The 25,005-nt window shown below is 41.8% G+C and overlaps 1 protein-coding gene across 2 annotated transcripts in view; it reads right to left on the minus strand.

The window, feature by feature from the left end:
• The window catches only part of HS3ST5 (heparan sulfate-glucosamine 3-sulfotransferase 5), a 249,101-nt gene extending 226,810 nt beyond the window's left edge, over window positions 1–22,291 (minus strand). For both annotated transcript variants that reach the window (XM_028140429.2, XM_008160424.3), the window contains exon 1: window positions 21,650–22,291. The gene's annotated coding sequence lies outside the window, so the exon portion shown is untranslated. The remainder of the gene's footprint in view (window positions 1–21,649) is intronic.
• Between the last annotated feature and the right edge of the window lie 2,714 nt (window positions 22,292–25,005).

The raw sequence follows: 25,005 nt of genomic DNA on the forward strand, positions 1-25,005 counted from the left end.
TTGTCCACCTCCTGGCCAGCCCATAATATAAGGTGACCAATTAGGAAGAACTGAACGTCTAAAACTAGCCAAAAGCATAGTACAGAACTTAGTACATACTACACAACAACAAAACACAGTACGTAACAGGCTCTGCACGTCATTATATCCTATGTCTATATCCAAATCCATTATTTTGCATTGCTTTTCCTTTGGCTCTGTATAATTAACCGAATTCTACCCCTTCTCCCTCTTGTAGGCTACACCCTACTCTTACAGCATCCAGCATCTTGGTTACAAATAAGAGCTCTGGTGTCAGCAGACCTGGGTTCAAATGCCCACTTGACCTCTTACTAGTATTACCCAGGGACCTTGGGCAAGTAAATGAATCACTTGGGAAAACAGAAGCACTTACCTCATCAAGTTGTTATGAGGAATTAACTAATATGTAAATCACTCAGTATCATATTTGGACCCAGCAAGTGCTCAATATGTATTAGCTATTACTGCTCCATAATCTTTTCCCAATAATGACTAAAACATCACTTTTATTAGCTCCCATTAGTCCAAGGAGAAACAAGATTTACGTTTTTCCCATCATCTTGGCAGTCTTTTGTTTTACTTTATTATACTTGTTTGAAAATAAAAAACACCCAAGCCTGGCCAGTGTGGCCCAATGGTTGAGTGTCAACCTATGAACAAGGAGGTCATGGTTCAATTCCCGGCCAGGATACAGGCCCTGGTTGTGGGCTTGATGCCCAGTAGGGGTGTGTAGGAGGCAGCCGCTCTCTCATCATTGATGTTGCTATCTTTCCCTCTCCCCTCCTCTCTGAAATCAATAAAAATATATTTTAAAAAACCACCCTAAATTGGTGACCATCCACAGTATGTATTTTAAATATGCATCTAGTTTTATGTTTATGTGGCTTCTATTAAATGTGATACATATATACTTTTATGTCTCTGAAATGCTATATGTTCCAACCTCATAGAAAAAGTGAGAACTTAATCTGTTTACTTTTCTTAAACTTAATACATTTCTGTTGGATTATTCAATTTTCAGGCACCATTATGAACACTTGTGATTTAGATCTACTTCTGTCCTCTGAGTTCAAAGATGTTACTGCTGGGAGTGATTCTACAGACAAATATAGCTTAAGAGAATGATTTGTGCCTTCAAGTTTTTTTTTTGTCAATTTGATTCATATGTAGTATAGACTGGTTACCAGCTGTCACTGCTATTTTCAAAGTCTATCCATGGTTATGCCCATGTCGATGATTTGTAAAAGCCATTTCAGAATCCTTAGTTAAAAAACAATGTCATTTTCTCATTTTTTATTCTATTTTTTCTTTTTTGAATATAAATACCACATGGGAAAGCTTAATGTTAGTTTTCCAGCGAGTATATATCTTGCTTTGAGACTTAAAAATTAAGTTGGAAATCATTTCATGTTTTATTTAGTTCTATCTCATCCTTTTGTTTGGTTGAATAATATTCCATTATATGAATATACTATAATTTATTTTCAGTTCTTATTGATGGACATTCAGGTTTTTCCTAATCTTTTGCAACTGCAAACACTATTGCAATAAACACAGTTCCTTTACACACATGTATAATTATGTTTGTAAGTACCTGATTCTTATATGTATTTTGTTAATGGCTCTACCATTATCCCAATCAGGTTTAGAATCTTCTTATCTCTCTCACCCTTCTTCATAATAATAAAGAGCACATCAAGTTCAATCAGTTCTTTATGGCATCCAGTCTTTTACTAGAGAGGAAGAAATCATGGTGGTAATAATAATAACAATAATAACTAATACAACTTGTTCTTGAGTACACATCTTTCCTAAAAAAATCTTATAAAAATCGGTGATGATGGGCAGGAGGTGCCTCTGTAGGTGACTGTCTTGTTCTTGGGACTTTACATGTGTTATATTTAACTCTCACAATTAGACAGATTTTATTAGGCCTGTGTTTTCAGATGAGGAGACTGAGTCTTGGGTCAAACTAGAAATTTACAAAGTAAGTACCAAGGCCAGGTTATGTACCTGAATTCTCTAATTCCTAAACCCATATTTTACCCTCAAATACATAATCTCTCTTTAATGTGTGAGGTCAGTCTTTATATGCTGACTCATTATATCTTCTGAATCTACTCAGTGTTCACTACTATCAGGTAAACTGCTGGATAGCCCTCCTTCCATCATTTCCCTCACATTTCTTCTGCTCGTCACTGTCCAATAATCTCACTCTATGCTAATTCAATTACATCATAAGATTACTCTCTCAAGCTAGTAGTCGTCCTTCCTTAACATCTGGACCTGCTGTTCTCCCTTATTGATATCTCTACTGTTTTGGTAGCAATCTCACGGTATAAGGACCAAGTAGACACACGTGAAATGAGAAAGGAGGGGGAAGTGGGTGCTAAACAGGTAGAGCTCCCAGCCCCTTCCCCTCACCTCAAACAGAACAGCTTTATTTTTATATGCTTGATGTACAGGGGAGGGGGACAGATCATATTTTGTTTTGGGGAAAAAACCCACATTTTCATAGCTAAAAATAAAATAGAAAACTATTAGCATTGTGGAAATACCAGCTCTGTCTTGTTTACTGCAGTATCCTCAGCACCTAGAACAGTGTCTAGAAAGTACTCAATAAATATTTTTGAAGGAATTAAAAGATGAATGGATTTAATTAATTTTGGCTCCATCGATGTACTAACAGAAACTCTGGGCAAGCTATGGGCCTCTTTCCCCCCTCATACCTAGTAGCACGGTGCAGATTCAAAATGTAAAGTACCTAGTACTGTGCATGAAACATTGTAACCTCTGGCTTTATGCTCTCTCTCTATAAAAAAGCTATTTGCTGTTTCATAAATCTAAATATCTGGGATTTTCTGTTTTTTCCTTTTAATTTTTTTTTTCACCAGAGCCACTAAAGGCTTTTCCCACAGTCTTCTCAATCAACCCAGCATCTGACTATTTATCTGATTGCTTGGCATTTGTCTATTTCCTAGGGTAATGGGAAGTGGAGAAAAATAAAAGTACCAGGCTAGTCTGGTACTTTCTGGTTACTTAATAATTTAATAACTTGGTGACTTGATAGAACAGATTGATTATTAAAATCAGACCTAGGACAAATGAAAAGCTACTTTTTTTCTTAGTTGCTATTAATTTACTTTTCTCTATGCCATTTAGATTAATGTAATATAACTTTTTATCATTATACAGTGCTTGATATTATGTACACTTTCCCTTGATAGCATGTTCAATTCTTCTTAGTAGTATTAAGTATAAGATAATATAATTGTTAGCAATTTCAAAATTTCTGTCACCAAAGTCAGAGGAGGAAAGCTCTCTATGCCTAAAATGCATTTTCTGTGCAACCGAAATAGTAATGTGGTTTTAAAGTTGCAACATAATGTGTCTTTGGGAATGTGTATATATTTTCAATTTGTTTTATCCCAACCCTCAAAAGAAATAAATCTATGGTAGTCAGCTGGCTTCCAAGCACCTTAACCTTAATTTTAAGACCATACTAATCAAGTTTGAAAGAGACAGATGGGCCTGCTTTTCCCTTGCACTGTGTTTATAGTTAAAATCTACACTTGCTCACATAACACATTTTTAAAAAATCAGCTGCAGAACTGACATCAGAGAAAGTAATTCCAAATTCTAAATATATATTCTAAAAAATGGCAACAGTGCAGCATACAAATCTCCTGTTGATAATGACTAAAACCCATGTTAGCAAGAGGAATAAATGTGAAGAAACCTATTTGTGAAAGAACAAGATTCCTGGCGATCATTTCTGTAGAAGCTACTGAGGTAGCCCTTGAGGACATTCCTTGCAGCTGATTTCCCTTCTTGCCATTTATAATCCCCAGCCACTCGGAGGTTTCTCTGACTTATCCACTAAAAAGACTAAATAGACCATAGTTTTTAGATACGGCAAGAAAGCATTCATATCTAATGCCATAAACTATATTAAACTTCCCAAATATTTGCTGTACTTCCCATGGGATGGGGAGGGGAAGACAACAGACTAGATTTCCTTGCCTAGTTGATGTCAGACTTGGCCATAGGGATTGATTTGGCAAATAAAATAAATACAAGTGACTTGTAGCACTTCCAGGGGGAAACTTTTAGCTCCAGTGTGTCCTCCACAGTGATCTCTGTTCCCTGTGCCACAAGTTAGGTTATGTTCCTGATAGATGCTGCTCTGACAGCCCGTGTCCCAGACTGCACACCCCTTGGTGGAAGGGAGACACGAACCTTTGAGATTGGGTCATTTGTTACCTCAGCACAACCTAGCCTGCTTCTGACTAATACATGCGATAAGAAGTCATACACCATAATAAAGAAGGTACAAGGGAAAGAAAATGGTAGCAGGATTGTGACTGTTACTGGGATTAGAGAAATATGATGTATGTAAGCTGCCTGGCACGCACTTCATGATATGTAAAATTATTTAGGGGCCAAGGACTAATGTTTGGATGACTATTAAGAGTGTGTAGGGGAATATAGGTAAAATCAATAATCTGTTAGTACTAATAGTACAGGCATACTTAAATTTTGTCCTCAGAAAGCAAAGTATTTCTCATTGTTACCTATAATAGGCAATAAGACTAGAGGCAGAGGTCATGAATTTATGAAATCAGAAAGACAGGAGTTTAATTCCTATCTCTACCTCTTCCTAACTGTTCAACTTGGAGTAACTTAATTTAAGCTACAACTCATCTATAAAAGTGGACTGTGGAACCTACCTCAATGGAAAACAGAGAATGCATGCTAAGGATCTAATATAGTATGTGGCAGTTCAATCAATGCAAATCTTATTATTTTTGTATAGTTTGCATTTTCTGTCTGAATGAATAGAAAGCTAAAATATACAAAGTTTCCAGTGTTTAAAGCTGTAGTGGCCTAGGGTGGGTTAAGGAGTACTGGTTTCAGGCTTTAGATCTTAATTTGGGACAGAGGATGTTTTTAAAGGTTCTTAAAAAAGAAAGTTTTAACGTTTGACCAAAGAGACCTAGAAAGCTGTTCTGGACACTGATTCAGGAGGTGAGGGTTAACAAAGACATCCTGAGACGGCTCCAGCAGGAGCACTGGGGGCACTAAGAGTGTGACATTCAAGGAGTTTGTATGGCATCAATACAAGCTAAGAGAGAGTCACTGTGCAATGCAATGGTCATTACTGCACATAGAATGTAAAGACCTCAAAACGTATACCCACCTGCTTCCGTTTTAGGGCTGCCAGGTCTCTCTGGCACCTAATGTGATGCCTGGTTGAGAAAAGCTGGGAAGCTTCTAAGATTCTGGAGCATGTGAAGACAATGCCACCTGTGTTTCTCGGAATATATATATATTTTTCCTGAAAACTCTCATTTCTAACATGGCCCTGGAGGGGCAAGTAATTTCTGACATGGCAGGATTCTGGTTTCAGCTCATCACTTTTTTTTTTTTTTTTTTAACAACTAGGCCAATCCTTTTTTAAAAAATATATTTCTATTGATTTCAGAGAAGGGAGAGGGAGAGAGAGATAGAAACATCAATGATGACAGAGAATCACCGATTGGCTGCCTCCTGCATGCTCCCCACTGGGGACTGAGCCCGCAACCCAGGCATGTGCCCTCAACCGGAATTGAACCTGGGACCCTTCAGTCCGCAGGCCGATGCTCTATCCACTGAGCAAAACCAGCCAGGGCATAGCTCATCACTTTTATGCATCATTTATACATGGCTTTTGACATCCAATCATGGTACCAAAGAACAAAATCCTTGTGGTGCAACACTAGGTTGATGGCTCTGACTCCAAGTTTTAAAAAATGAGCACCCTTCCCCCAAATTATATAATCACTAGAGGCCCGGTGCACAGATTTATGCACCGGTAGGGTCCCTTGGCCTGGCCTGCACCCTCTTGCAATCCAGGACCCCGGGGGGGATGTCAGAGAGCTGGTTTCAGCCCAATCCCTGCAGGCCAGGCCATGGGACCTCACCGGTGCATGAATCCGTGCACCAGGCCTCTAGTATGCATATAAGATCTTTAGTTAATCTCTTCCTGCCCTCCCCCCTTCCCTCTGAGATTCATCAGTCTGTTCCATGTTTCCATGACTGTGCATTGAGCATCTGCCCCCAGGTGGTCAGTGTGTGTCATAGCTACCAGTCGAATGGTCGAACAGTCACTTAGGCTTTTATATATATAGATTATGTAGGCTAGGATGTATTCTCCTGAGTTTCTTGTAGATATCTGCCCATCAAAATAAATTTCTTTTAAAAAAACACACAGGGTATTATTTCATGGTAAACCACAACTATGTGCACTTTGAGTGTCACTTATCAGTGATGGAGTTGTTTGTCTGTCTTTTGCCTTTTCTAAAGCCTATTCCAATTTTTGAGAAACAGGATGCACAAGGTCTATTGGTAGCCTCTCTATCCAGTGACGTTCTGAAAGTATTCCAGCCAGCAGACTCAAGAGTATTCAGATGGACCAGGAATGGATCTGCAGACTTGAGCAAACCCTCATTTAGGCTCATTCCACATAGCAGTCTATGGGGTCACCTCTCTTATGCTGGGGTTTTTCCAATTGCTGCTAACATGTCTCACCCAACTTAAGAAAAGTTATAGCATAGGATAATTCTAGTCATATGATTAGCCAGTGAAGTACTGTCAAACTAGGAAATGATAGTTATACATACAGGAGTTGTCTACACTTGGTTCTGGAGAAGGGAACATTTAAACAAAGATTTAAAGACCTTGGAATGTATCAGACTAACTTTCCACTTTCTGAATGGATGCATTGCTAAGGTTTGGCAACTTCACATGATTTATGCATCCTCTACGTAGGAGATTTGACTTGGACAGAGACCCAAGAGATTTCTGCAAGTCAACTTGATAGGATTGGTTTATCGAGGCACAGTTGGTCATGGATTTAAATAAGAACCTATTGAAATCACAGAGTAGCCCAGGCCTTATGTCAAAGGCTGTTCCAGTTTAAAAGCAGGTATTCTAGACCAATTTTGGTAAAAAGTTAGGTAACTGGCTCAATATGGTGGGATAGAAACATGGTAATAGTGGTATTTCTTTGTTAAAGTGGGATGGGTTTGTACTTTTTCTTCTCCTGACTCTTTGAAGCTAGGGGACTGTGTTTTGTTCATCTTCATAGCACACAGTAGGCCCTCAATAAGTGTTTGCCTAATGACAGAATATGGAATTTGTGTAATGGCAATACTTGCCTAATGACTGAACATGGAATTCTGAGTTATGATGATATTAAAAGTCAAAGGCATTCTTAAAAGAGAATATTTGAGGCTTTGTTCTTCAGTACTAAATTATGAACCAGCACAGTAATTAGAGCAGCTGCGTAGTAGAGTTTCCAATTTTATAGGTCTAATTTTGGAAAGTTTTATAGTTGAAACACTGAGTTGTCAAACATACCCAATTTCAATGATCACATTACTTCTTTTTAGTCAATGTCCTTGAATACAAAAACTGTTTTCAGTAAAGAATCTTCTATTCTTGGTTGGTTTCTAAAGCACAAAATAAAAATAAACCTCTATTCTCAATAGGATTTAAATACCAATAAATTATGAGACTCAGTAGGGCTTTAGATTTAGGCTGTGAATGAAGCTTTGTAGATTTAATATTAAAAATAACTCTTAAATGGTCTTACCTGAATGCTCATTTAGATATTTATATTTAGTATCCATACAAATGCAGTTTCTTAAAACGTAATTTTTGTAAAAGTCTTCTTGAATACCATTATGCTCCTAAAAATTTTCCCTCTAAATATCCTTGCTAGAATGATTAGTGTTTGAGAACAAAGATGATACAGTGCCCAGTCTGGGCTTGAACACAATGTCTGTGGTCATCATGTCCTTGTAGATAATAACTATCAAACTACAAGTCATGTGACTCATAACAATGTTTCGATCAATAACAGACCGAATATACACTGCGGTTGTGTAAGATCACAATGGGGCTAAAAAATTCCTATGGCCTCGTCATGTCATAGGCATCACGGTCTCACAGCACACAACACATTACTCACATGACTGTGGTGATGCTGATGTAAGCAAACCTACTACACTGCCAATTGTATAGAAGTACAGCTCACACGATTATGTACAGTTCATAATGCTTGATAATGATAATAACTATGTTACTGCTTCATGTATTTACTATACTACCCTTTTTGTCATTATTTTATAACGGGGTGGGGAACATCTGGCCCGCGGGCTGTACACTCATGGCCCACAAAATCATTTGGTCTGGCCCTGCCAAGGCATTAGGGGTGCGTTCATTAAATTTGACCACATACAGCAGGCTCATTTTTAAGTTGATCGTTTTGTATGGCCCTCCAATGATGTCAGGAATATCCAAATGGCCCTTGGCAGGAAAAAGGTTCCCCACCCCTGCTTCAGCGTGTATTCTTCATACTTACAAAAAAAGTTTGCTTTTAAACAGTATGCCATGATGTGCAGGCAGCAGCCTCAGGCATCTTGTGTTGACCGTGTCTCCGGATTGCATCATCTCCCCTGGTGCTTGATGGCATCGCATGTTGTTTTGCACAGTGATATGCTACATAGGTGTGTAGCCCAGGAGCGATAGTCTGTACCCTATCGCCGGGGTGTGCAGTAGGCTATGCCATGGAGTCTGTGTAAGTGCACTCTCTGAGGCTAATTTTCGCACAACAGTGGCATTGTCTAAGGAAGCGTTTCTCAGAACACCCAGGGACTGGGATGGGATGACCATGACCGCATTCTTTGTGGACTTCCCATTGTTTACCTCGCTGCAGGCTGTCTTGGGCATTCCCCTTGTTCTTTAGCTTATGTCCACTAGAGGGTGAGTGGGAGAGACCATAAAAAAACAAAACAGCAGAAGGTGCTTAGCAAGTCTGCTGAACAGTTTCCTGATGGAAATTAGTTTGAGGATCAATTTAGGATTTCTTTATTCATATTCATCTTGCCTCTTATTGCCATGGATACATATGTTGATTTTTATAAATATAGTATTTATAACGGTAAGTTACAAGATGGCAATATATTATACTGAGCCTATTTTTACTACTTGAAAAATAAATGCCATCCAGATAACTTAAAGCTGCATTGTGAAAATACACTAGGGTATCCCAGTAAAAACATCTTCCAGATATGCGATATCATATATTTTGCTTCAGAGTTTAGACCTTCAGTAAATATTTTAGAATTGCATTCCACAAGTGTGAGAAAATATATTCGGTTCTAGGACTGGTTCTACTGATAACGTCACAATAAGTGGATCTGTTTATATACCTCAAGTGATATAGTTGAGTAACGAAAATAGCACATGTCATTTAAGTCAAGGATGCTAGTTTTAGCTATCTTCACAGTCCTTCTTAGTGTTAACAGCAGCTATTTGTGCACTGTGGCGTGATGGTGCTGGAAAGGTGGTATTGCTCAAAATATTGACCACCTATTGTGATGTTTGTAATCCCACCATTGTTAAGTCCATGCTCAGTACGAATGGCCAGATGAGAACAAGATAGGACAGTGGAAATGGAACATTAGGGGCAGTAGGAGATAGAATAAGCCTATTGCAAGAAAGAATGGATGGAAATTACAATCAACTTTGAAATTCAGAGTGAGTATAAAGTCCTAAATTTGATTGCATATACTTTTGAAGTACTTTATAACTCAGAGTTGTTTATAGGATAAGGCTGTGGTTGGTAAACTGCGGCTCGTGAGCCACATGCGGCTCTTTGGCCCCTTGAGTGTGGCTCTTCCACAAAATACCACGGCCTGGGCGAGTCTATTTTGAAGAAGTGGCGTTAGAAGAAGTTTAAGTTTAAAAAATTTGGCTCTCAAAAGAAATTTCAATCGTTGTACTGTTGATATTTGGCTCTGTTGACTAATGAGTTTGCCGACCACTGGGATAAGGGAAGGAAGGAAGGAAGGAAGGAAGGAAGGAAGGAAGGAAGGAAGGAAGGAAGGAAGGAAGGAAGGGAGGGAGGGAGGAAGGCGATAGTGTCTTATTATAATGATACATTACTAATATACATGATTAATTGTGTTTCTATCTCTGGCATCCAAACACCTCTCCCCACTCCCCGCAACACAAACTCAGACACAAAAACAAGGACACGCAATTCAAGACTGGGAGCCATTGGTTGGCACTGGTCTACTTCTTTTTTTCTTGTACAATATGCCTGTTTCTTTTTTAAAAAAACACAAAACACTTTTATAGTTACTGTTTTCTTTCTTTTTGTAACCATAGACACTCCCACGTAGCACCAGCTCAGTTCCAGCCAAACTGCGTGTATTTTTAAATAAAGAAAACAGGTCTTCTAGTTCTGTGTTAGCAAAGTCACCTCCTTTACTGCCAGTGCTAATGCTAAACATGTAATAATACTTTATTGTCATGAGCAGGAATCTGCTTTGCTAATTAAATGCAGCTGTCAGTAATTACTACTTGTCAGTGTAATCTATTTTAGGGAGCTCTACTTTAAATAATAAAAGATGGGCCTGATATTGAGAGGGTGGGATAGGCAAGGTGACCGCTTACTTCCCCATCAGAAACTCATTCTTTTTTTTTTTTTTTTTAATGATGAATGAGTAACTTCATTGTGAAGATGTCTTACCTGGGTTATTCTGTGTTTCTTTAGTGCCTGAGTGCTAAAAGTTTGCAGTTAAATAGTTTGTAAAATGTATCTGTAATCTAAATGTCACCCCCTTTGTAACACAAGGACGGTGACGCTCACAGTTAGTGCATCATGATGGTAATCTGTAGGAAAAGCATCATGGCGACATCACTACAATCTCTACCATCAAACACTGAGTTCGGTCTAAATGCACCTTCTAATTGCTCACAAACTGGATTAGACACGGAACATCACTTTGACAGATGGGGGCGGGGGTTAAGTAACTGTTTCTTGTATGCATTTTCCACTGATGTCCTACCAGGATTTCTCTAAGAAAAGGTTTAGCATTCAGTTTAGGTCTTTGAAATGTGTAAATTTAAAAAAATCATGATGTTTGCTTGTAATATTACTTTATCTTAACGGACTCTGAGATGAACCTCAAACTCCTTAATAGCTCTACAGCTGCGTGACCGAAAGCAATGTCAGGGCAAGGGTAATGATGGCAGGCTGATCTGCTCCGTGGGGTAGGTGCTGGGGTGCCACAGATGCTGGCAGAATCCAGGGCCTAAGGGGAGCAGACCTTTGCCCTCACCTTCACTGACATTTAAAATGAAAGTGGCGGCAGTGGGAAGGGAGGGGGGGCGGGCACTGGAGTCTCCAGGGGTGAAGTGATGGGGTGGTGGAAGGATCAATGGGGAAAAAATAAGCACAGCAGGGAGGATGAGGGAGGCTGGGCATACATGTGGCTTTACCCCACACAGGCCAAAAAGACTTATCACACCGCTCACAGCATCCTGACTGCCTCATCCTTCTTCTCCCACCATCTGGTTTATATCCAACACTCCAATAGTCCTCGTGTTGCTAGATAATTAATTATCTTGTTATAGATCCCAACAAGTTTGGCAGCTACTCTTCTGAATACAGCACATTTAAATAGAATTAATAATTTGGTTGTTCATCCCAGGTGAAGGGGGAAAAAAAAGCTGTCCAGATGGAAAATAATTTAAAAAACACCTACCTAAATGTATTTTTCAAATATAGTCAGCAAAACACACCAACATATTCTTTTTCCCAGTGAGCCTCCATTGGGGAATGGATGCAGTCCAGTGGGAATGGTATAAATTCTCCCTTTTCCATGACATGCATTCTTACCCCCTTTACTGAGAAAATGAGGGTTATGCCAGCTATTTCTAAAAAATAAATAAATAAAAATTCCAAGTGATGAGCAATCAATCAAAGAAAGAACCCATTGAATAGCCATTGAGCTCCTTAAAAAGTAGGGTTTATTCAAAGGGAAAACCCAAGCATATACACATGGATAGTTGTGAACGTTTTTTACTTTTATGGGTTCTTACAACCACAATGTCAGGGCATCCCTAAATTGCCCGTCTTACGCAGAACTCAGGCTTTTCAATCAGCTGATCATTTTCCTGGAATATAGTAGGTGCTCAGTGAATAACTGCTGAATGTATGAGTGATGATTTTGAACACTGTCATGATATGGTTTCTTGCTCCAGCTGGTTGAAGCTGGTATTACTTGGAGGCAAGAGTTTAACAGCAGGGCCAAAGGTATGGTTGTTGTTTAAATACTATATAAAATGTATTAATGTTTTCAGAAATAGTGCACTATATTTTGTATATTGTTTTTAAGGTAATGCTATATTTTTGTTTTTGAAAGTAATTTTTAATTTTTATTTTTTTTGTATGTAGGGTCATTCACCAGGGAATGGCAACACATAAAAAAAACTGCTGGCTTTTAAATATATTAAATAACAGGCCATTTATATTTCCTTTGTACTAGATAAGATTTTTCAGTGATTATCATGTTATTAGCTATTGTGTGTGTGTGTGTGTGTGTGTGTGTGTGTGTGTGTAAGTTTATTGAGTTTTCCAATGTGGTGATGGTGAAATAATTTCATTTCATTTTTACTTCAAATCTTAAAAGAGAAAAACTGATTTTTATATCACTACTAGCGTTCCCGTTGCAGGAAAAATCCTGCAATAGGATTTCCTGCTGCACTCTACCCCGCCTCCGCTCCTCCCTTGTCACCCGCCCCGCCTTCTCCACCAGCCCGCCTGCGTTTCCCTTTGCCCCCGGCCCTGACTTTGCTCCTCCCTTCTCCTCCCCTCCTCCCCCCCACCCCCCGGCTTGCTTGCTTCTTCTAAGCTTTACTCCCTTCTGCAGCTCTTGGCTTCTTTCGACGCTGTCTTGATATGCAAATTAGCCGCCATCTTTGTTGGGGGTAGTTTGCATACTCATCCTGATTGGTTGGTGGGCGTGGTTTGGCTGGTGGGCGTGGCTTAGGTGTAGCGAAGGTACGGTCAATTTGCATATTTGTCTATTATTAGATTAGATGAGCAGATACTCATAATTGGTTAAATATGTTTCCTGCTTTATAGGGGAGACATCAACTTAAATAGGTAATATGATTATTAGATATATTTAAAATAATTTGAATAGAAGAAAAACTCAAAATGAGCACATGGACTTTTATAGAACTTTCTGAAGCTTTCTTAGTCTTGCAGGTAGAAAAAAAAATAAAAATTACCTAGTTCTCTATAGACCATTATTAGAGAAATGGAGACTTGAATCTACTCTTAAAAATGAAAAGTCTTCCTAGATGGATGCTTACTTATGGACACTTAGAAAACTGGCGAAGAGGAGAGGTGGAGAAGAAGGGTGGGAAGCAAGTTCTCCCTGATCACTGGCAGAACTAGATCTCCTCCCGCATGCTCTGTCCTCACACCTGTCTTCTCTCCATCATCTAGTACACTGAATACTACCGGTTTCTTTACCAGCTTGGTTTGCTCTTGAGCTTGTAAGTTTCTTGAGGGCAAGGACAAAGTCACTTATATCCTCAACACACTTCCTGGTACACAGAAGTTGCTCAATAAATGTTTACTGAAATAAATAAGTCAGCGAGAAAGAGAAAAGGCAGATAAACATTAGTAAGACAGAAGGGAGAATAAGATGACTATTTACTTCTCCAATAGAAGTGTATTTAGTACTTCCTATATTCCAGACACTATGCTGGGCAATGGGGATATTGACAGTGGTGTGGGTCGCGGTTGGTGGGCTACAAAGGAAAGGGGTAAGAAAACAAAGAGAAGTGATGAGGAAGATACGTTAGACAAGCAGAGAACACTTTCGGCAGAGGGCCAGCATGTGCAAAGGCGTGGAAGTATGAAAGAGCATGCTCTGTTCCTTGCTTGGCATCTACCAAATGTATGTACTTTGTGTTGGAGTGACAGGAGATGAGTCCCAGGCTGGGCCATTGGAACAATAATGGCTTTGAAGGTTGAGGTAGTTTGAACTTTACCTTGAAGGCAAAGAATGCTGCAGGCTATTTAGCAGGGAAATTACATGAGGAGATTTGCATTGGGGAAGAATTTCAGAAGCACTGAAGAAATTGGAGACCTGAAGCTAATAAGGAGGCTAGTGTCATCGGGTGAGTTCTGAGGACCTGAACTCAAGCGGTAGCAATGGGGTTGGTGGGAAGGTAGGTGTTCTGTAGGCAGGGTTTTCATGTCCTGGTGTGTTAGAAGCTGCCCATTGTCTTCACTAGCAGAGAGGTGTGGACAAGGAACCCGGAAGGCTGGTCAACCTTGAAGCTCTGAAAGGTCAGAGCCAACCACCCACTGTTTAGTTGAGACAATGGTAGCTAAAGCAACGTCCACCTGGTTTTGTGTAAATCCTTGCTGATTGGCTATTATTGGAATTGCCTGCCTAAGGGCTATGGGTGTATCCCATAGTCTTAATAAAAGGGATAGCAAGGCCAGAGCGGGGTGGAGTCCTTCCCCTTGAGTTGGGCTCCTGCCTGGCCCGCAATATTCCCAAATTTATACTTTCTTGTCTAGTCTCTCTCATTTGTGTGCGGCCTCCTCCAGAGCCCGAACCCTAACCTGAACCCTGAACCATGCAGGATGTGAAAGGGGTTCACTACACTGGTGACAGACTAGAGGAGGAGAAGGAGAAACACAAGATGATCCCTAGGTACCTGTGTCCCTACTATGATCCTTGTAACTACATATTCTTGGTTGCTCACTTTTCTTGGGTGTATGGACAGATGATGTTGCCAACACAGAATAGCAAAATAACATAAACTATTGGAAAGGAGGTAACATTAGAAAACTAACGTTGTATAAAAATTCTCAAGCCCTTGATCTTATGTTGGTAAGTACAGAGTGGAGAGTTCCTTATTAAAAGGATGCCGGTGTTTATGGAATTCAGAAACTCCTAAACCAAATGCTGTTAAAGTAAAAATCATCTAGTCAGTGGACCGAATATGAGAATAAGATAAGTACCTGATTAAGAAAAAATAATTCCATCTGCAAAAAAGCAGGCAATCATAATTATAGCTAATATTTATCATTTTATGATGTGCCAGGTACTGCTACCAGGACAATGGGAATAATGTTCTTGACTTTATAGAGTCAATTATCAGGATTAAGTGGTCACTGCACATCTAGTCAATCTTTGGGAACAGAGGAATAAAATAAATATGAAATAAAAATACTGGAATGAAAATAAGTATTCCTACTAGCTAGCAATCCACATGCTGGCCCATCATCCCCTCATGCACCCTCATCTGCCCTGTTTTCCGCCTCCACCTCCTCCTTACATTCCCCCTGCGGAATCCCTCGGCTCTCGGCTGTCCAGACTGAGATGTCCACAGGAAGAAGCTGTGTCTGCCCCATGATGCCACATGCCAAAGTGCCATGGAAACAAAGGTGACAGGACAAAATAACAGAGAGGAACATTAGTTTCTAAGTGTTCTAAGTCTGCAAAGTGAGGAAACTGGGTGGCTACCAGAATTAAATGGCATCCCCCAAAAAAACAAAAAACTAAGAATAAAGTTAAATTTAACCTTTTAAATCAAGTTACTCAAGTTTAATAACCAGAGTCAGGAAATAGATTGTTTCTTTAAGCCATAAATTCTATGTGGTATAAAAATATAAAAGAGCCCGGCTGGTGTGACCCAGTGAATTGAGCATTGTCCCATGTACCAAGAGGTCACCAAATTGATTCCTAGTCAGAGCACATGTCCAGCTTATGGGCACGCTCACCAGTAGGGGGCATGCAGGAGGCAGCCAATTAGTGTTTCTCTCTCATCGATGTTCTCTCTCTCTCTCTCTCTCCCCCTTCATCTCTATCTAAAAAAGTCCATAAAATATTAAATATATATATATACACACACTAGTATATGAGAAAGAAATTTTTATGTATCCTAATACTTCAACTCATATTAGGTATATAGATAAATATAAATGTTTCAATGCTCTAAGCAAACCTTTTGTTCTTCCCCATTAATCATATCAGTATAAGATGATACATCTTCCAAAGACTTGTGTGAGCATGTTCAGCTGGGCCCTGCCAGAAAAATTTGTGAAGTGGCTGTCGCAAAAGTCTCCTCTCAACTTCTGTGCTTGACACAGGCCTTTAAATCTAGTAACACTTGAATCAAGCTTAAGTCTGTAGCATGTATTTCTTCTCTTCATATCTTTCCCTTAATAGTCAGAGAATCCACAGAACATATGCTTTATAATGGAGTACAACCAATTCTCATAGATAGAAGGTAGCTAGATCTTATTTGTGGTGAGGCACATTAAGAATTACTGTGATTTTTTTTTTCCATTGACTTGAATTAGTTAGCTGTGGCAAAGAGCATTACAGTGGCATTTTCATATGTTCCAAAAAAAGTTCCCCAAACTGTACTCAAATAGTAGATTGTTAATATTTATGACAGCACAGTTATGCTACTTAATTAGCAGTGTAAGGATTCTGTTATTTAGTGTCAATTATATCTTATGTGCCATTTTAAAATAAAACATACAATTACAGGCAGTTTTCCTTTTGCCAACTTTTAAACTTAAACATTTTAATCAGTTGATTATTTCACCCCTTTACACCATCATTTTTCTATTTCAGGCCCTTCAGTCTCGTGAAGATTATTATTATTCCACAGGGTTTCATAGATAGTAATGTCCTAAGACCCTCATGAAAAAGGAAAAATTCTATTCAATATTAAATCACAATCTTAAAACTATGCAATTATAAAGACATTTAAAGTTTCTTGACCTCTGGACTAGCAACTTCTAGAATACTTTCCTTCAGGGCATGCAGTAAACATTAATTGGATGCCTGCTGTATGCCACATGGGTCAGAGCAGAATCAGTCGCATTTCACACCTTCATATACAACTTTGCTGGTCCTTTTGACAAGTACCATAGCGTAACATGTAACACTGACTTCTGTGCAAGAAGTTCACCTTGTAAGGATATTATGGGAAGCATAAAACATCAGTATCAGATCCTCTGAGCTATTAAAACTACTTAAATATGGCATCGGTTCTTAAGTTACCTAATTTAAAAGTAGCGGAATCTCAGGAAATTCTTGAGTCCATTAAAAACTACATTAAGTTACAGCGCTGTTCTAGTACCGCTCTAGTTCAGGTTATGCTGGGGCTTCGTGACAACCGCCTTTCTTCTGAATTCCCTAAGAATTCATTCTGAGTGCCGGCTGACATGGCTCATTGGTTGAACTGGGAGGTTACGGGTTCGATTCCTGGTCAGGGAACATGCTCATGTTTCGAGCTCCATTCCCACTGTGGGGCATGCAGGAGGCAGATCAATGATTCTCTCTCATAATTAATGATGTTTCTATCTCTCTCTCTTCCTCTTAGAAATCAGTAAAAATATGTTTAAAAAGAATTCACTCTGATTTGAAAACCATCACAAATCTCAGTTGCTAGAATGTATTTGCTTTATAACTTGACTCCCTCCCTCCTTGGACCCTTATTTAAGTAAGCTTTAAAAGTCCCTGTTCAAGAGCAGTGGCATAGCGTAGTGGGCTGTCTGGGCTCTGATGGCAGCTCTGTCGTTTATTAGTTGTAGAGGTGAGCCGTTCATTTAGGCTCACTTTCCTCATCTAAACAGGGATAATAATGAGGCCTACTTATTTCCTCTTGTGAAGTGGGGGCGAGCACGGTGGCTACCAGAACTAAACTAGTTAATATTAGCAGAATTCTTAAGACAGTATCAGGCACACATTAAAGGTTATCATAGGTGTTTCTTAAATAAGTTGTTCAAACAAGTTTAGTTATAGTCTCAATTTTTAATATCAAACTAGTTGAGCATTTGTAAGTACTATTGTCAGATGTCACTGACTTCACAAATCACATATGCCACAAAAGAGACTCTCTTCCTATTCTTCAAAGTTATCAGACAAATACAGATATAGATATATAAACATAAACAAATACATAAATATATCTTCTGTATGTATAAGCATATGTATATACATATAAAACATATCTGACTCCCCTGCACAATCTAGATAAAGTGGTCTAAAGTCAAACCAACTAGTCAACTGTTTTTCATAAAAGTTTTCAAGAAGATAGAAAATAATCTGTTGTACCACATATTAATTAAATAAGACATGAATAATGGAACTTGCATATTAGATTCAGAGATGTTCATTTATCTTGCCTAAACATTATGTGGATCTTCAGGTATCTTTTGCTTCTACTTTTGATAAGTGTTAGCTGCTCTGAAATGTTTCCGAGTAGATTAGTGATGCTTATGTGTACTTATTAATATCTTCCTTTAATTGTACTTTTGCTGTAAAGTTAAGGATAACATAATCACTCAGGAACAAACACTGATCTAGAGTGAGCAAAATTTTTCAATAATTAAATTGGATTCTAGGGAAAAAAAAAACTTTTGCTGGTTTTAAAAACATATTAAATTCACAGAAAAAGTAAAATGTAGGATTTCTCTAAATAGTGATGATTTAGGTCATAATGAAAGTTTAACTAGTTATTTTCGTTTTGAGATCTCCCTTCCCATTAGGAAAAAAAAAAAAAAAAGACAGGACTTAGATGAAGATAAATCTGTGATTTGAATAATTATTTCCTTAACTTGACTTATTCTCTTTTCAAACTTTTACCTTTTTTTTTAAAGCAAAACAAACTATAATTCCATTACTAAACTATAACTCCTATGCAATTGCAATAATGTCAGAATACGAAAATATTTGAAAAATGTGTTAAAAAATTCAAAAACATGCATATAAAGACCAATAAAATATATAAGTATTCATTTAATTACAAGCACAAACCTAGCATTACTGCTCAGACTCTATTCCCAGAGTTTTCAGCATCATTTTCTAGCAAGCATTCCTCTTCTGCCAGCTCTCTTAACTAGAAAGTTACCTTGTAAGTTATTTCATTCATGAATAAAAGTCTCTAAAATGACAGACCATCCTGCCAGACATATCAAAAGAGTCAAGGAAAATCCTCCTCAACTAAAATTTCCATAAGATATTTCCATGTGTCTAGAAAATCCTAAATAACTATTTTTGTTAACTTCATGATTTACATAGTAGAATTGCATTTTTAAGAGATGTTACTGTTTCCGAGATTATAAAGAGATAAGAAAAGGAGCAAAATGTTTGTTGTTTCCTATGAATTTGAGTTTGCTTGCTTAATGTAACAGGAATATTTGCATTTACTCATAAAGGAATACTACTGACATACACAGATCGGGCACTGATCCACAGAGGTCAGACACAGAGAGCTGGAGCAATGCACAGATAGTTACATTTCTCCAGAGTATTCAGACAAAGAGCAAGAAGATTCAAGTCAATATCACTTCTCTGAAGTTGAGTCATACCTCAATGATGTGGTGCGTTAAGAATATTGGCGGGATTTATGGGGAAAGAAAGTTGGCTGGTTGACATCTGTGTGATTTCTGAATCAAGGACTCTTTGCCGGCTACCTACTTTGGGCAAGATGCTGCTTCCCTGAGTGAGCCGCTGCTCTGCAGGCCTTTTTTACACCGTGTAGGAGGAAGCATTTTGCTGCCACTGAAAATCCTTTCTTGTTTAAAATAACACCCAGCTCAGCTCTGCATATTGTGTGTGCTCATGTGTTCAATAAATACTTTTTGAATGAGGGAAAATTCAGTGAGTAAGAAGGTTATTCATTCAAAAACATCTGTGTGTGTCTGCAAAATGGTAAGGACAATGATGCAAGCATAATCAGCACACTGTAGGCAGCCCCTTCCCACAAAGATGTCAACGGAAGCTGAAATCTAAACATGAGGTCTGGCTTCACCTGGCAACCGGGGTCCTGGCCACTTCAGTGAAACTCCACTGAGCACTATGCTTGTAATTTCCTAGATAATCTACTTTGTGCATCTATGTGACTATATCATTTTACATTATTAATGTGTCTGTAGGTTTTTTTATTAATTGAGAAAAGACTACTTAAAAACAGTGGAGAGTAATTTGAAAGGGGCCAGAGCAGTTTTCATTTCTTCACTGTTAAAATTCCCTGCACTGGAAGGCAGTTAAATGTAAGCAACAGTTTCCTTCCCATCATTATGTTTCTGGTAACATCTCTGTGTGTCTCCGTCAGGTCACCGGTGAGCGAGCGACTTCACATTCCTAAAGAAGCCCACCTTGCTGCTCACTCAGCCACCCTAAGCAAGGACCATTGGTACACACATACAGGGGAGGAAGGGAAGTAGTATTGTTTTCCTTTCTCCTTTTCAGAGCTTCACGAGGAAAAACCACCAAGATAACTTAAAAAAAAAAATCTGCTACATTCCACATAATTGATACCAATGAAGAACATTTTAAAAACAGTTTTGATATCCAAATTTGTCATCGCTTTATCTTCTCAACTTTTTTTCCTTGGCATACAAGTTGAATGTATTTGAAATAAACTGTAATGTGGAAACATTTGTCTAAAGCCCTGGAATACGTCAAGGCTACTGAGCAAAAGCTTGCAGAAGCGCCAGCTTTACATCACTTCTAGCAAGTCAGTCTGGAAAGGAGCACCATTACAGAAAGGACGCCCACCCACTCTCACTCCCACACCAGCCCGACCCCGCACGCTCTTTATCAGACTAAGTTTACATAAACCAGAGAAGAGTTACAGTGCAATTCAACGCATCCACGAAGTAATATGATATAAAGCACTTTGCAAATATTAAACTTCCCCTTAAGGGATCAGCGTTTTCCGTGAAGAAGCTGGTGTTGGGGAGAGGGAGGGAAGTTGGGAGGAGGACCGACCTACCGGGCTAGGACTGGGGAGAGACCAGGGATCTCAGCAACCGCTCCCTTGGGTCGGCGCCCTGAAGCACTCACAGGAGGGAAGCCGGAGAGCAGAGCCCCCCAAGTTGAAGTGACCGGAGTTCTGGCTGAGGTTAGCTCGCTGCGCGCCTGGAGCGGCCAGGTAGAGGCATCCACAGGAGGCCGGGCGCTCCTTCCTCGCCTCCCTGACCCAAGGCTGTCGCCCGGGTTCCAGGAGCAGGACTCTGAGCTCCAGTCAGTGGCCAAAGCGACCTCGTGCACCGCTTAGTAATAACAATGTCACCACCCCCTCGATGGCATCCAACTCCGGAGTGTGTGTGTGTGTGTGTGTGTGTGATGGGGTGGGTGGGACGGGTTGCGTGGACTAGGGGGCGGGGACTGGGGCTTGGAGGGGTGGAGGCCAGATGGGGAGAATACACCCCATCTTTCACGTTCACTAGCCTTTGCCTGACCTCTGCCTCGGACCTCGCAGACACCCCACCTCCCCCAAAGCCGACTTGCATTGCAAGCGACAGCCCTACAGTCACCCCGGGGAAGTGGCCAAGCGCGAGCCCCCAAACTCTGCCGAGTGCCATTAAACGCGTGTTGCCTCTCCAAGAGCACAGAGCGCTGCACCCGCCTCTGGACGAGACACGAACTGACAGACACCGATTACTCTAAATTCACCCCAGGAGGCACCCCGTCCGTTCCCATCCCGCACTCGTTTAACCCAGAGGCCCGGCGAATGTCTCAAAAGTCTTTCCAGGCAGCGCCCAGCAGTGCCCAGCGGTGCCGAGCCCCACTAAAGTACTTGGGCTGGCATCGCATGGGCATGGGTGTCTCTCCTGGTTGGTTCCCCCCCCCTTGTTATTTCCCCCAAATCTACCAGGTTTCAGCCCACTGTGTTAGAACACCCCCCACCCCCGCCCCCGGCCCCTGGCGCGAAGCGGGCGGCTGGCATCGCTTACCGTCGTCCCAGGCGGTGGCGGCAGAGGCGCGGGCGGGAGCCCAGGGCGCGGGCAGCTCGCGCCAGGCCACCGGGCGGCTCTGGCAGTCCCTGCGGCAGTTGGTCCAGGAGTTTCGGGTGCCCGGGCTTCGGCGCGGAGAACCCGCCGGCGTGAATGGGAACGGGAAAGCGGGGCTCCGCGTGCGCGCGTGAGAGTCAGAGGCAGGCGGGCCCCGCGCGCAGGCGGCGACGGCGACGCGATCGCGATTGCGAGGTCCGGGCCGGGGAGCCGGAGGAGGAGGAGGAGGAGGCGGGCGGGAAGTACGCAGTGGAGTTTAGGGAGCGATTCCTGCACTTCCCCGGGAGACCGGAGCCAGGTGCGGCAGGGCGCGCTCCCGCGGCTCGGGCACGGCACGGGCGGCCGCCAGAGCTCGTGTCCGCGCAGTGCCGGGGCCCGCAGCCGCTCTGCGGGAGGAGGGGCGCATCCTTCTCGCCCCGCACGGGCACCGGCGCGTCTGAGCGCTGAGGGCAGAGTCTTTGGCGTCCCCGGCGACAGTTCCTAGGGCAGCCGGCTCCCTCCTGATTCGCACCCCCCCAAAAAGCAACGGTCAGCTGGGTTCTTCCCTTCCTGGGTCGGAGCCACCGGTGCCAAGCTGTGCGGGCTCCCCGCTCCCCGCGGCTGACGCTGTCACGGCCGCCGCCCGGCCCCTGGCGCGCCCCAGCCGGCAGCTGCCTCCCGGAGACGTGCCCAGCTGTGTGCGCGCGTGTGTGTCTAAGCGAATCTCTTCCTCTCCATCACTCGGCGCGCGGGAGGGACCGGTCCCCGGCGACCAGCTGCGGAGTGGCTGCCAGTCCACACCCTCGGGGCTCTCTCCCCACCCACCCCGCCCCTACTCCTGCTCGTCCTCTCCCTCCTTCCCCAGCTCCTCCTCCAGCTGCCGCTCCCGGCTCCCAAAGGCGGGGGAGAAACCACCGCGTGGAGGGCCGGGAAGGGCGGGGAAAGAAGCGCAGGTGTCTTCCTGGGAGAGGTGGGCGCACACACCGGAGCGGCTCCCTGCAGGGGGTGGGCAGGGTTTTAGGCGGAGAAAGGGGAGGAGAGGGTTCACCCGGAGGTGGAGGTCCTGCGGCTGAGCCCCACGCGTCCTACCCAGGCTCGGAAGCCGCGGGCCAGCTGCACGGTAGGGAGGGAGGCGGGGTGCTGCCCTCCACCCCCAGGTGGATTGAGGTCGTTGCCTGGAGAAGTGACCTGAGTGGCAGAACCCCGGGACATGGAAGTCCGAGGGACTCAATCTCTGAGTTGTTGAGGCCGGTCTTTTGGGGTAACAGGGGCCTGCACCTGGAGCTTGGGGGCACACAGGTGTCCAGGGATCTCGTGTGTGGCTCCAGCTTGCCGGGCTGGAGAGCTGGGTCTGAGGGTTTGCGGGATGGCAGAGGCGGTTCTCAGGCTGCTGTGTGCCTCCCGAGTCGCAGGGGGCGATCACCGCCTAGCTGGGAAGCGGAGATCTGGGCGTTTGTCCAGGTCCAGGTCCCAAACTCACCTTCCCAATTCAGTCTAGGTCCCTCCTACCCGTTGCTCCCAGCAAAAACAATGGGCCCGGCGACTCTATGAACTAGATGTTACTGTGCTCTTTGCCTGATGGAAGGGGTCTCCCACCTGATCTGAGATTGATGGGCTGCTGCTTCTCTCCCAACCCCAGCCCCCTCCTTTATTTGATAAAGTTTTTCCCTGTGGAGTTTCCTAAAAATAAACCTTTTTTTTTTTTTTTTGGCTGTTGAGATATCAGGTCTCTATATAATTTCACAGTAAAATGCAATACACAGAAAAGTCCTTTAGGCGGGGAGTCACAGCGTTACTGCTGATGACTGCTGTCTGTTTTCAAATGACAGTCTTAGAATGCAAAGTTGAGTCAACCCCACCCCCACTCCACCCCAAGGTGGGTGGAGCGGATGGTCCATTTAATCAGAGGTCTGTTAGAATGATCCCTGGAAACCACACTAGAAAGAATTGTGGTGCTTTCTCTAGCACCCATTCCTTTTTATTATGGTAATCTCACCGTTAATTTAGGCAATCTGAAAATGAAAGGTCTGACACAATTGGCAAGGCACAATATTTCTAGATTCTCAGTCAACAGCCAGCCAGTCCACCTCCTTCCCCCCTCACTCTCACCCTGACATCCAAAGGTCTGACTCAGAGTTCCTAGCACTTTTTAAATTTCTGGATACAGCGGGGAAGGACAAAGCTGTTGAGTTCTAGAAAGAGATAAGTTAAATAAAAGTAAACTTATTTACCAACTACTCAGACAAAATCAGAAGCTCAGCAGCAGCAACAAAACGTATCTTGTTTAATGTATTGAGTTGGAGGAAAGATGGCTGTTTGCCAGATATGTGATCCATTAACCTCTTTAGCTCATTGTTGGCAACAATAGCATACAATCACATTCTTATGTTTGAAAGACAAGGGGTTGTTTTTTCCCATCTCAAAATCACAATGCCACATTATAGTCTAAAAGAAACCTCAAACAATAAAAGTAATAAGAAAGGAAGAAACATAATTTGTTGTTTTTTTTTCTTTTTCTGAACAAATGTTGCTGTTCTGTTTTTCTTGAGGGGGAAAATGCTGATAAGCAATAAAGTTCACAAAGGCATGACAATAGATTTTGAAGAATGCCTCATTCTATCTATCAGTCCTTTTAACTAGTAAACTTTATTTAAAATGTTTATATTATCTTTTTCACGGTATCCTTTTCTTCCATTGGGCCAGGAAGATTACTGAGAAGGACAATGGGATGGGATGAATCTGGTTTCTCATGCTTCTGTCCTGCTTTAGGGTTAAGTCTGGCAGGAGAAGGACATTCAGCAGCCCGAGCTTTCTCAGCAGTCCTAACCTCTTCTCAGAGGATCCTTAGCTTTCCTCCATAGCGATGGAGGGGGAGATTGTCACAGTGATTTTGCCTAGCTTGTGAAGATCACACCTGGGGCTGAGAGTAGGTACCGACCGACCGAGAAACTGAAACAAAGCTCTGGAGGGTTTTACCTTGCCTATGGTTGGAGGATTAGATCAGGATAGATGCCCCCCCGCACTCCCCCCCCACCACCTTTTTTTTCTGGATGCTGTCCTTCTACACCCACAAATGATCTGGCCTCCTGTTAGGTGAAGTGCAAAGGTGAGTGGATGAGGTCCAACACCTTTAGTAGAAACATTTTGGTATTGTGCTAAATTAAATAAAAGTAAACACCAGACAAAGTGGCATATCCAAAAAATCTTTTTGGAAATGCACTTTTGAAAACAGTCACAGATTCAGTGGTTTTGTTTAGTCACCAAAGCCAAATGAAGTGCACAGTAATGAAAACATTTGGTTATTTAGAGTGTTCATTTGG

The sequence above is a fragment of the Eptesicus fuscus genome, chromosome 10, assembly GCF_027574615.1.
Source record: "Eptesicus fuscus isolate TK198812 chromosome 10, DD_ASM_mEF_20220401, whole genome shotgun sequence".
Taxonomy (NCBI): domain Eukaryota; kingdom Metazoa; phylum Chordata; class Mammalia; order Chiroptera; family Vespertilionidae; genus Eptesicus; species Eptesicus fuscus.